At 47.7% G+C, this 10,750-nt stretch overlaps 1 pseudogene across 1 annotated transcript; it reads right to left on the minus strand.

The window, feature by feature from the left end:
* Positions 1 to 3,504: 3,504 nt before the first annotated feature.
* Positions 3,505 to 10,052, minus strand: LOC308341769 (mitochondrial fission factor-like; annotated as a pseudogene). The gene is made up of 2 exons: positions 10,025 to 10,052; positions 3,505 to 4,154 (listed from the first exon to the last, which is right to left on the minus strand). The product of its transcript is annotated as a mitochondrial fission factor-like (transcript).
* Between the last annotated feature and the right edge of the window lie 698 nt (positions 10,053 to 10,750).

The following is a 10,750-nucleotide window of genomic DNA, read 5'->3' on the forward strand; positions in this document are numbered from 1 at the left end:
AGAAAGCCAATACAGCTTTACAATTTACTCTGTTGAATTTTTGTCATTTAACAAGACTTCTCTCTGCATGACCTTGGGCAAGTCAGTGAACACCTCTATGACTCAGGCTCCCCATCTAAAACTGAGTATAATAATAGTATCCACCCAGGCCCCAAGTCAGTAAACCAAGACTTATTGCCTAATGTAACTGCAGTTTCAAGTCCCCAGGAATGTCACCTTTAACCAGTCAACATGGTTGGTGAGCATTAGGAAATTGATAGATGTCTTCTGTTCCCCTGAGGCGTGTGACCTTGCCTAAAATAAAGGATTCTTTGCGAATAATTTCCGTTTTCCTTCTCCCTCTCTGCCTTTAAAATCCTTTTCTATGTTTAACTCAGGGAAACTCTTCTCTGTTTGCTAGATGGGATGCTGCCTGATTCACAAATCATTTAATATAGCCAATTAGGTCTTCAAATTTACTCAGCTGAATTTTATTTGTACAGAGTTAACGGAGGGGAATTTTTAAGAGTAGTGCCTAGTAGAGAGACATCCATGCACAATTTAATAATTCTCATTATTAAAATCAGTGCCACCAGCGAGGTGAGAGGTGAAACTGGTTTTGGCCAGGTAGTAGTGATGAGCAGGCAGTTAGGTAGACAGGAGCTGGAGGCAAAGGTGGTATAAGTAGGTGAGACATTAGAAGACCGAGGGCACAACATCCTGACTTCGTGGCTTCCAACACCCTGGGGTTTTGACAGGCCAGGAGCCACAGTGGCAGAACATGCAGTCTCCTCTTCAGTCTTTGCCCCAGGGTAACCTATAGCTTCATTATAATATATTTACGTTGCGGTTTCTACCTCCCCCGTGGGGAAAGATAGCTCTGACGGCTCCAGCAAGAACCTGTAGGGCCAAAAACTCCCCCTCCCAACCAGTAGGAGTCCCTTGGGTGATTGGAAACAACCTCAGTCAGAGACCGCCCTGGCTATGACCCGTAACCTCTGTAAACATACAAAGAAAAGACATCCCTAACCCACTGTGATTGCCACCTCTCTGCCTGCCCACCCTCCCTTCTTGAGAGTGTCTGGCCTTTTCTCTTTTTTAAAAGATTTTATTTATTCCTTTGAGAGAGAGAATGAGAGAGAGAGAGAGAGAGAGAGAGAGAGAGAGGAAGAGCACCTAGGGAGAGGGAGAGGGAGAAGCAGACTCCCCGCTGAGCAGGGAGCCCAATGGGGGCCTCGATCCCAGGACCTTGGGATCATGATCAGAGCCGAAGGCGGACGCTTAACCCACTGAGCCACCCAGTGCCCCAGAGAGTGTTCTGTCTTTAATAAACTGCTTTGTGCTTGTTCCCTTCCTTCTGGCTGTCTTTATTTGAGCGTGGATCCTCATGTAAATCTTTCCTGGGGGATCCAGGAAACAAAACCTCCGTTCACACAACCCAGACTCTCCCACCAGTAACATTAACAATGGGGCTCATGAGAAGTAGTCACGTTCTGCAGCCAGTGTCCAGATGGAGCCCACACGTTGTGCTGAGAAGCTGGATGAAGGGTGTGACATAAGAGTTTTGGCCTGAACAACCAGGAAGACAACGGTGTCGTCTCCTGAGCTCAGGAGGCCTGGGAAAGGCTGGCTGTTGGGAAGCATCAGGAGCCGAGGTTTGGGTATGTTATACTCAGGAAGCCTAGTGGACACTCAGTAGAAATGTTGAGTAGGCATTTGCATATGAGACTGGAATTTGGGGGAAGTACAGTCTGTAGGGAGGAATCTGGGAGTCATCGGGATATAAAAGCTTTTGAAGCTACCAGGCTGAATGAGGTCACTGGGGAGGGAGACGGAGAAGCAGCCTGTGGCTGAGCCAAAGGGCGAGTCAGCAGGTAGAAGGCTCTGGCTAGGAAAGCAGCAAGGACAGGAGCGCCACCTAGGCAAGAATCTAGCTTTGCCATATGGGAGACGTGTGGCTTCAGGCAAGTCAGCTAACCTCTCTGAGCCTCCTCTTGTTCACCTGAGGAGGAACTAGGATTGGCCATATTTGGTTTGTAGGATTGTGTGACGATTACAGTAAATAATGCAGCTACAGGGCCCTGGACGAGGCCTGGCTGCAGGAAGCGCTTAGAGCAACTGGGAGCCTGGAGTGGCAGGTGCCTCACTCCTACCTCCCCCATGGGTTTCTACCCACGGGCAGACATACAAGAACTCAAGACACTCAGAGGGAGCAACCTGGAAATGCCATGTGCATGTGGTGTAGTTGCTTACGTGGTTCAAAGAAAAGTTGGGTTCATGGGTGTCTTGCTTCTATCCACGTCTCTGCGCCGTTCTGCCTGTCCTCCACACACAACGCTGGTGTACTCTTATTTTGGAAGAAAATGTCGACGCGTGCTCTTATTCACTCCCCTGTTCTCAGAGAAGCCGGCACGCCGCGCGGTCTGCTCTGTGCTTGCTCATACCTCGGAGACCCCTTCACCTTCCCACACAGGGACACGTCTCTTTCTTGCTGTGGTGTCTAGTACTGTGGTGTGTGGATGTAGCTACGTATTCGACCAGTTCCTACCGATAGTCATTTGGGTTGTTTCTAACATCTTGCCTTTACAAATAAATACTGCTCCAAGTGAGAAGCTAATGCATATGTTATTTTTACTTGTGGAGTCAAATCTTCAGGTTAGATTCCTGGTAGTGGGATTGTCAAAGGCATGTATCTTAACTCCGTGGGATGCAGCCGGTTTGGTAGCCTGCTGTTTTGCGTTGCCAACATGCACAGAGGGCCTGTTCTTCCATAGCATCACCCATGGATTTGGTCAACATTTTGGATTTTTTGTCAGTTTGGTAAGTGAGAAATAAGTCATGAGGCCTCAGTGTGATACAATTTGCATTTATCTTTTTGTGAGTGAAATTGAATGTCTTGTTAAATGTTCAAGGGCTATTTGCACTGTCTTTTCTGTGAATAAGTCTGTTCATGTCTTTTGTCTATTTTTATGTGTTTTTAAAAAAGTATTTTATTTGTTTATTTGAGAGAGAGAGAGAGCACAAGCATGGGGAGCAGCAGACGGAGGGAGAAGCAGGCTCTCCTCTGAACAGGGAGTCCCATGTGGGGCTCGATCCCAGGACCCTGGGATGACCCCAACCAAAGGCAGACACTTCACTGACTGAGCCACCCCGGCGCCCAATTTTTATGTTTTTATTTTTTTTTCAAAGATTTTATTTATTTATTTGACAGACAGAGATCACAAGTAGGCAGAGAGGCAGGCAGAGAGAGAGAAGGAAGCAGGCTCCCTGCTGAGCAGGGAGCCCGACGTGGGGCTCGATCCCAGGACCCTGAGATCATGACCTGAGCCGAAGGCAGAGGCTTAACCCACTGAGCCACCCAGGAGCCCTATTTTTTTTAAAGCATTTTTTTCTTCTTGATTTTTTTTTTTTTTGCAAATTTTTTTATATTTCCTGCTATTGAGACCCTACTTTGGAGAACTGGCTACTAAGAACTAGCTACTAAGAACTAGCTACTAAGCAGCACTAGCAGAACTAGTAGTAGAACTAGCTACTAAGCAGCCAGAACATTAGAGTAGTTGAGCACACGACCATATCTCTTGCAGCGCGCTCTTTGTTCTCCTCTTCTAGAAGTTGTAGACATCTATTTAATTTGATCATCTGTTGTCTTAATGAAGCTGCATCACCAGTCATGTCACCTGAAGCTCCTTCAGTTGTTGCGTCTGTAAGTGACGTGCTGTGCCTGCAGTCCGCTCTGAGCAGCTGTCCGTCGTGGTGAACAGCACGCTTCGTCCTAGAGTGCTCTCTTTTTAGCCTACCAACGTAGGGGTCGGAGGCGGTCTTTCTAAATCCAGAGAATCCAGTGGTTTTCACTTAGTGGAAGTACACGAGGTGGTGTTTTAGTGCCAGAGGGTTAAAGGGAGTCGACTGAATAAGCTCACGATCTGCTGGTCTTGAAAATGGGACGTCTTCGTTACTTGCTGCTGCAACAGTCCTTTCTGGAACCTGCATAATGACACTGGCGTTTGGAACTCCTTCTTGGAATCTTTGCTCCAGGTCAGCATTTGGTGGCGCTACCTTTAATTTCTCTGGGACCCTCATTTGCTGACTAATGCCTTCAGGGTATTCCATTTCACACTGAATTCGACAAATCACCACCCCAGGAGCAGTGGGAGAAGGAAATCCTGCCCCACTCACTGAATGCGGACCAGCTATGGCTCGCCATTTGGCACCATCTGCTTCTGTGCTTCATAGTAAATCCTTTAACTGGATTCAATGTTCTTGTGCTGGATTTAGAGCCACTTTTGTCCCCCTGGACCCTTTGGAGGGTCCCTGGTGAGGGCCACCAACCGCCGGCTCCCGGGGCATTCAGGTGGGCACTCCCAGAGCCTGTTGGCCAAATGCACGGAGGTGGCCGAGCAAAGCACTGGCTGGAGTGGCCCGAAGCGGCTCTCCTTGATTTTTAAAAATATTTATTTATGTATTTGAGAGAGGGAGAGAAAACACAAGCGTGTTGGGAGTGGGGGCAGAAGGGGAGGAAGAGAGCGTCTTAAGCAGACTCTGTATTGAGTGTGGAGCCTGACAGAGGGCTGGATCCCAGGACCTGAGAACAAGACCCCGGCCAAAACCAAGAGTCAGACACTCAACCAACTGTGCCACCAGGTAACCTTTCTGGGTTTTTAAAAGCTCTTTATATATTAGAAAGATCAGCCCTTCGTTTCTGATATAAGTTGTATGTTTTTTCTACCAGCCACTTGGATTTCACCTTTGATCGCGAGACTGCCAGTTGCTTCCTGAAACGTCTTCCCCGCTAGGCCTTCAGTTTACTCTCTGGCTGCTGCTTTTTGGAGGCCCTTCGCTCTCTGCCTGTCAGTCATGTTTGTGTCCTGCGGCAGGTGCCCTCCTGTGTTCTTGCATCCTCTCTCTGGATGGCCTCGGTCATAACTGAGGCCTCAGTTGGTATCTCTGTGCTATCTTGGTACACCTCTAGCTGGGACTGTCCTTGGAGATCCCGGCCATGTGCCCCATCATTAATAGATCCTGCACTCGGATATCATCTCAAGCTGTGTGGGTCCCAGACTGGACTCAGTAACACACTTTCTCTTGTGACCCTTCTTCTGGAAATGGCAGAAGTCTCTCTCAACCACATCTCTGAGCTTCCCTACCTCATAGCTAGTGGTTGCTGCTCAGGTTCTTGGTGGGGAAATGTCTCTTTTTTGTACAAACTGTCCAATGCTCTTAGAAGTTCTTGATGTCCTGGTCTAGGAAGATCTTGCATGGGGGGGTTGAGGGCTCCGCTGGGCAGCACTACCCTCTAGCATCTTTGACATGCTTGGGGTCCACATCCCTTGACTAAATGTTCTCCACCTCTGCCCTGAAAAGGGCCATATTGGTTCACACAGATGACAGCATCCCCCTGGTACATTTGTCCTCCTTGTGCCATGTGTCATTGTGTACTTTGGGCCCCCAGGATGTGCTGCAGCAAGCAAAGGTCCCTTTTGCACTTGGAAGGTTGTAGTCCCCCAGGAGGCTCCAGTCCCGGAAATGCAGGACAATATGGGCCAGTTGTTTTTCCATATAAGTATGGATGTCCTCAGGCTCGGCTTAAGTGGTCAGGGACTGCATCATGGCACAGTGGGGTTTGGAAGTCCCAAATAGCTCTCACCACAAAGAGAGTTAAACACCTCTCTTGGCTTCAGAAAACAAACAAACACACAACTGTCCAATTGGCTCTTTATACAGCGGAATTCTCAGTGCTGTGAGAGTCCTTAAAGGGCATTTAAAACTTAACATATCCTAGATGGCACTCAAAGTCTTCACACTGGGAGATACTGTGTCAGTATGCCTTGTCTCTGCCATCAGGTCAGCACCTCCTCAGCTCATTAAGAATGAAATGCAGATCGGGGCACCTGGGTTGCTCAGTGGGTTAAAGCCTCTGCCTTCGACTCGGGTCGTGATCCCAGGGTCCTGGGATCGAGCCCCATGTCGGGCTCTCTGCTCGGCGGGGAGCTTGCTTCCTCCTCTCTCTCTCTGCCTGCCTCTCTGTCTACTTGTGATCTCTGTCTGTCAAATAAATAAATAAAATCTTTAAAAAAAAAAAAGAATGAAATGCAGATCTTATTCCCCATTTCCGGTCGCCTCACTCTCCACACCTGTGTCATCTGTGAACCCCCCAAAAGTGCTTCCGGATGCATTGCCAAGAGTGGCCCAGCTCCCGCCTGGTCTTGCCCCAGAACCAGTGACAAGAAGCGGCTCCCACTGCGGCCAGAATGCACCTGTTGATCCTGCCATGTTGTTTGGTCCTTGGCATCAAAACTCATGTCCTCAGATGGGAGCTCCCCTTGTGGGGAGCACAGTATAACAGAGAGTTGTCCAATCTCTACATGGTCCACCAGAAGCCAGTGTGACATTGTATATCAAATACACTTCAATAAAACAAATAAACAAGACCCCCAAACTCACGTCCTCAAGCAGCAGCAACCTCAGCGGTTGGCAGAGACAGAATTGTGGTGCGGAATGAAGGGAGCGGTGGGTGGCACAGCTAGACTGGACAGCAGATGTGGCTCCATGGGCCAGTGGATTGTGGCTGCAAGGCACCTGGACCCAGTGCTGTGGGATCTTCTGGTTCTGTCAGGAGAAGCTTGAACTTTGGTTGTAAATACTGTCGAATCTCCTCCCCTTTCTTTCACAATTCTTTGAACAGGTCATCCTCCTGCCTGGTTTTCATTTTATTTCCCACTCCATTTCCTACCCTCTCTAACATTCCGCCAAGCCTCTTGGACACCTGAGTCAATGTGCCTCTGGTTATGCCTGTGCCGTGGTATGTCACGCAGTGAGGTCTGTGTACGCGTGCTTCTCATGTACGTACGTATTATCTGGCTTTAGAGCTGTGCTTGCATCCCTAGCTTAGGACTCCTCTGGTATCAATCCCTGTTCATTGTACCATCACCCCCATCATGCGCCAGAGGGTGCTCCTAACTCCCACCCACAGAGCTGTAATGAGCTCCCTCTCAGCCGCCCTCCGACAGCCCCCAAACTGCCTGGGGCGGGAGGGCCATGCTGTGGGATATATGCGCTTGATGACACCAAGTGTTGACAGACTGCAGTCCAGAAGAATGTGTCACTGGTCTCCATGCCCCAGCAGTGCCTTCTGCCTGCCCACACCCATGCCAACCCTTGTATATGTATATACAAAGGGTACAGTGATAGGTAATTTCTGTGTTACTACGATTTGTTTTAATCATGCGGTTTGAACAGTATTCAAAATAGCCTTACAAAAAAGGCCTTTCACAAGAAAAACGTTGCATAAAGGGAAATTCTTTCTCTGTGTGATTACTTGCCTCTGTGACAGTCCCATAAAAACTTGATATTTAGAGCTTTCATAACTTTTGTGATTGTAAATAGAGCGTTACATCTCTCTCCTTGGGGTTATGGTTAGGGTTAGCGTTAGGTGGTTAGTGTTAGGGTCATGGGTTGTGGTCAGGGCCAGACTTGAGATCAGGGTCAGGGGTCTAGGTTAGGGTCAGTGACTGGGCCAGGGTCTATTTCTGAGTCAAGATCAGGGTCAGGGTCAGGTTAGGGGTTAGGTAGAAGCGTAACTGGCTTTCTTCCCCTTCTTTTATCTCTCTGGCCCTTTGGGATGAACAAGACTTGACCAGGGTCACTCAAGCATCAAGGAGTTGAGCTAGAGTGTTGGTTTTCTGCCCCGAAGTCCTGGTCTCTAAGAGCAAAATGTCTTCCTGGTCACTGACTATTTCAAATACAACTCAAGTCCAGTCAAGGGTTGTGGAGGGCCTTAGAGCTTGTGCAAGGTTCTTCCATGCTCTCTCCTGGTTGTTGCTGGCCCCACTCTGCCTGGGCAGCCCCAGGTCCCAGCACAGCCCTGACCCACGAGGGCAGTCAGTAGCATGTGTGGACTTTCATAAGACTGGGTGCAGTGGCAGCCTTCTTTCAGGCTGGTGAGGCCCTCCTGGCGCTGGCTGGATCCTTCATCCCTTTCAAGTGGTCAGTCAGTAGATAGGACAGCTCTTGGTCTCTGATCATCCTGGCAGGCATCTCTGGTTGTCTGGCTTAGGCCACCCTTGGTCTTGACAACCCCCATGGCCAAGTATTGAGGTGACTGTCCTCCTTGTGATTTAACAGGTCCACGGACGGTATAGACAGCCCCTTGGGATGTTTCCATTCCCAGCATCTGTGTGGTTGAGACAAGCGTCTCCTCCCTCACAGACTGCTGCCTGCCAAGAGAGGTCATAACCCCCCAAACATAGAATGTGGCCCTGGCCACAACAGCCATATAGCACACTGGCCCTATAGTCCTTCGGCCTCCGGTTAGAATGTAACCCTTTGATATACATACTTGTTAAAAATCAAGGATATAGGAGCAACTGTGTCTCCCAGTGGGCAGTCTTGGGGAGCCGCATGCATGACCCGGAAACCTTGCCACATGTGGCTTCTTTGTTGTGGATTAATCCTTGAGCCTCCCACTGCCTCACTGAGCAATAATTTCCTTACCATGCACACCTTTGGTCTCTGCTCTTTGTAGAGGAGACAGAAGAGACTGGAAAATAAGCCAGTGTGTTCTTTGGGGGTGGGTAATTAATGGTGTGATTAATTTGTGACTCCTGGGCTCCCTCCTCCCAGGGACACAGTGAGGTCTGTGTGCCTTTCCTTCTCTGAGACGCAAAGACCCAATGCCCAAGGCACGAGCCTTGAGTTTCCCACCAACAACAAAGTTGCTTTTTCAGCAGTTGGAAGACCTTTAATTTCTCCTCTTTTTTTTTTTCTTAAAGATTTTATTTATTTAATTGAGAAAGAGAGAGAGCGAGCGAGCGAGCGAACATAAGCAGGGGGAGTGGCAGGGAGAGGGAGAAGCAGTCTCCTGCTCAGCAGAGAGCCCGATGTGGGGCTCAATCCCAGGACGCTGGGATCATGACCTGATCCGAAGGCAGATGTTTAACTGACTGAACCACCCAGGTGTCCCCAATTTCTCCTCTTTTTCTAGTTTTCTACAAAATTGTCATAATTAATTAACAAATATTGATATGTTATTTTTAGCTAAGGTCCCTATTTTATTCAGGTTCCCTCTGGTTCTACCTTTCTTGCTCCAGGATCCCATTCAGGGCAGCATGTGACATGTGCCCATCATGTTTCTTTAGGCTCTTCTTGGCCGCGACAGTTTCTCAGACTTGCTTTGTTTCAATGACCTTGGCAGTGTTGTGGAGGACTTTTCAGGCATTTTGTAGAAAGTCCCACATTGGGATTTACCCGGTTTCCTCATGATTAGACTGGGGTTATGGGTTTTGAGGAGGCAGATTAGGGAGGTAAAGTGCTTTGTCATTACTTTATAACAAGGGAACACTTATCACTGTCCGTGTTAATGGTCACCTGGCTGAGGCAGTGTTGGTAAGGCTTCCCCACCATGAAGATACTCTTTCCCATGAGCAGGAAGACACTGTTCTGAGCCCAGACTTTAGGAGAGGGGAGTTAGTTCCATTTCCTTGATGAATGGTTGAGTATCTACATCTATTATTTGGAATTCTTATGGGAGAGGTCTATTTTAAAAAACTATGTAATTTGTTAGTAAAAATGCAACCAGGGGCACCTGGGTGGCTCAGCCATTAAGCGTCTGTCTTCGGCTCAGGTCATGATCCCAGGGTCCTGGGATCGAGCCCGCATTGGGCTCCCTGCTCAGTGGGAAGCCTGCTTCTCCCTCTTACACTCCCCTTGCTTGTGTTCCCTCTCTCACGATCTCTCTCTCTGTCAAATAAATACATAAAATCTTAAAAAAAATTCAATCAAATAATTAAAAAAAATCCCAATCCCATTGGCTTCATTGAATAATTCATGAAATAGGCAACAGTTGATTTAGTAAAAAGAAGGGGACCCCTTTGAGCTGCAGGAAGGGAAGGATTTTAAAGGCAGAGAGGGGATTGAAAAAAATTACTAGAAAAGGATGCACTAATTTATTTTATTTTTTAAATTTAATTTTTATTAACATATAATATATTATTTGTTTCAGGGGTGCAGGTTTGTGATTCTTCAGTCTTACACAATTCACAGCACTCACCTTGGCACATCCCATCCCCAATGTCCATCACCCAGCCACCCCATCCCTCCTTCCTCCTTCCACACCAGCAACCCTCAGTCTGTTTCCTGAGATTAAGAGTCTGTTATGGGTTGTTTCCCTCTCTGGTTTTATCTTGTTTCATTTCCCCTCCCTTCTCCTATTTGTTTCTCAAATTCCTCACATCAGTGGTATCCTATGATAATTGTCTTTCTCTGATTGATTTATTTTGCTTAGTGCAGTACCCTCTAGTTTCATCCACGTCACTGCAAATGTCAAGATTTCATTTTTCGATGGGTGCATGGTATTCCATTTATATATATGTACACCACATGTTCTTTATCTATTCATCTGCAGATGGACATCTGGGCTCTTTCCATAGTTTGGCTATTGTGGACATTGCTGCTAAAAACATTGGGGTGTATATGCCCCTTAGGCTCACTACATTTGTATCTTTGGGGTAAATACCCAGTAGTGCAATTGCTGGGTCACAGGTAGCTCTCTTTTCAACTTTTTGAGGACTCTCCATACTGTTTTCCAGAGCGGCTGCACCAGCCTGCATTCCCACCAACAGCGTAGGAGGGACCCCTTTCTCTGCATCCTCACCAACACCTGTCATTTCCTGACTTGTTCATTTTAGCCATTCTGACTGGTATGAGGTGGTATCTCACTGTGGTTTTGATTTGTATTTCCCTGATGCCGAGTGATGTTGAGCACTACAATGGAATA

This window comes from Martes martes, assembly GCF_963455335.1.
Source record: "Martes martes genome assembly, chromosome: 4".
Classification (NCBI taxonomy): domain Eukaryota; kingdom Metazoa; phylum Chordata; class Mammalia; order Carnivora; family Mustelidae; genus Martes; species Martes martes.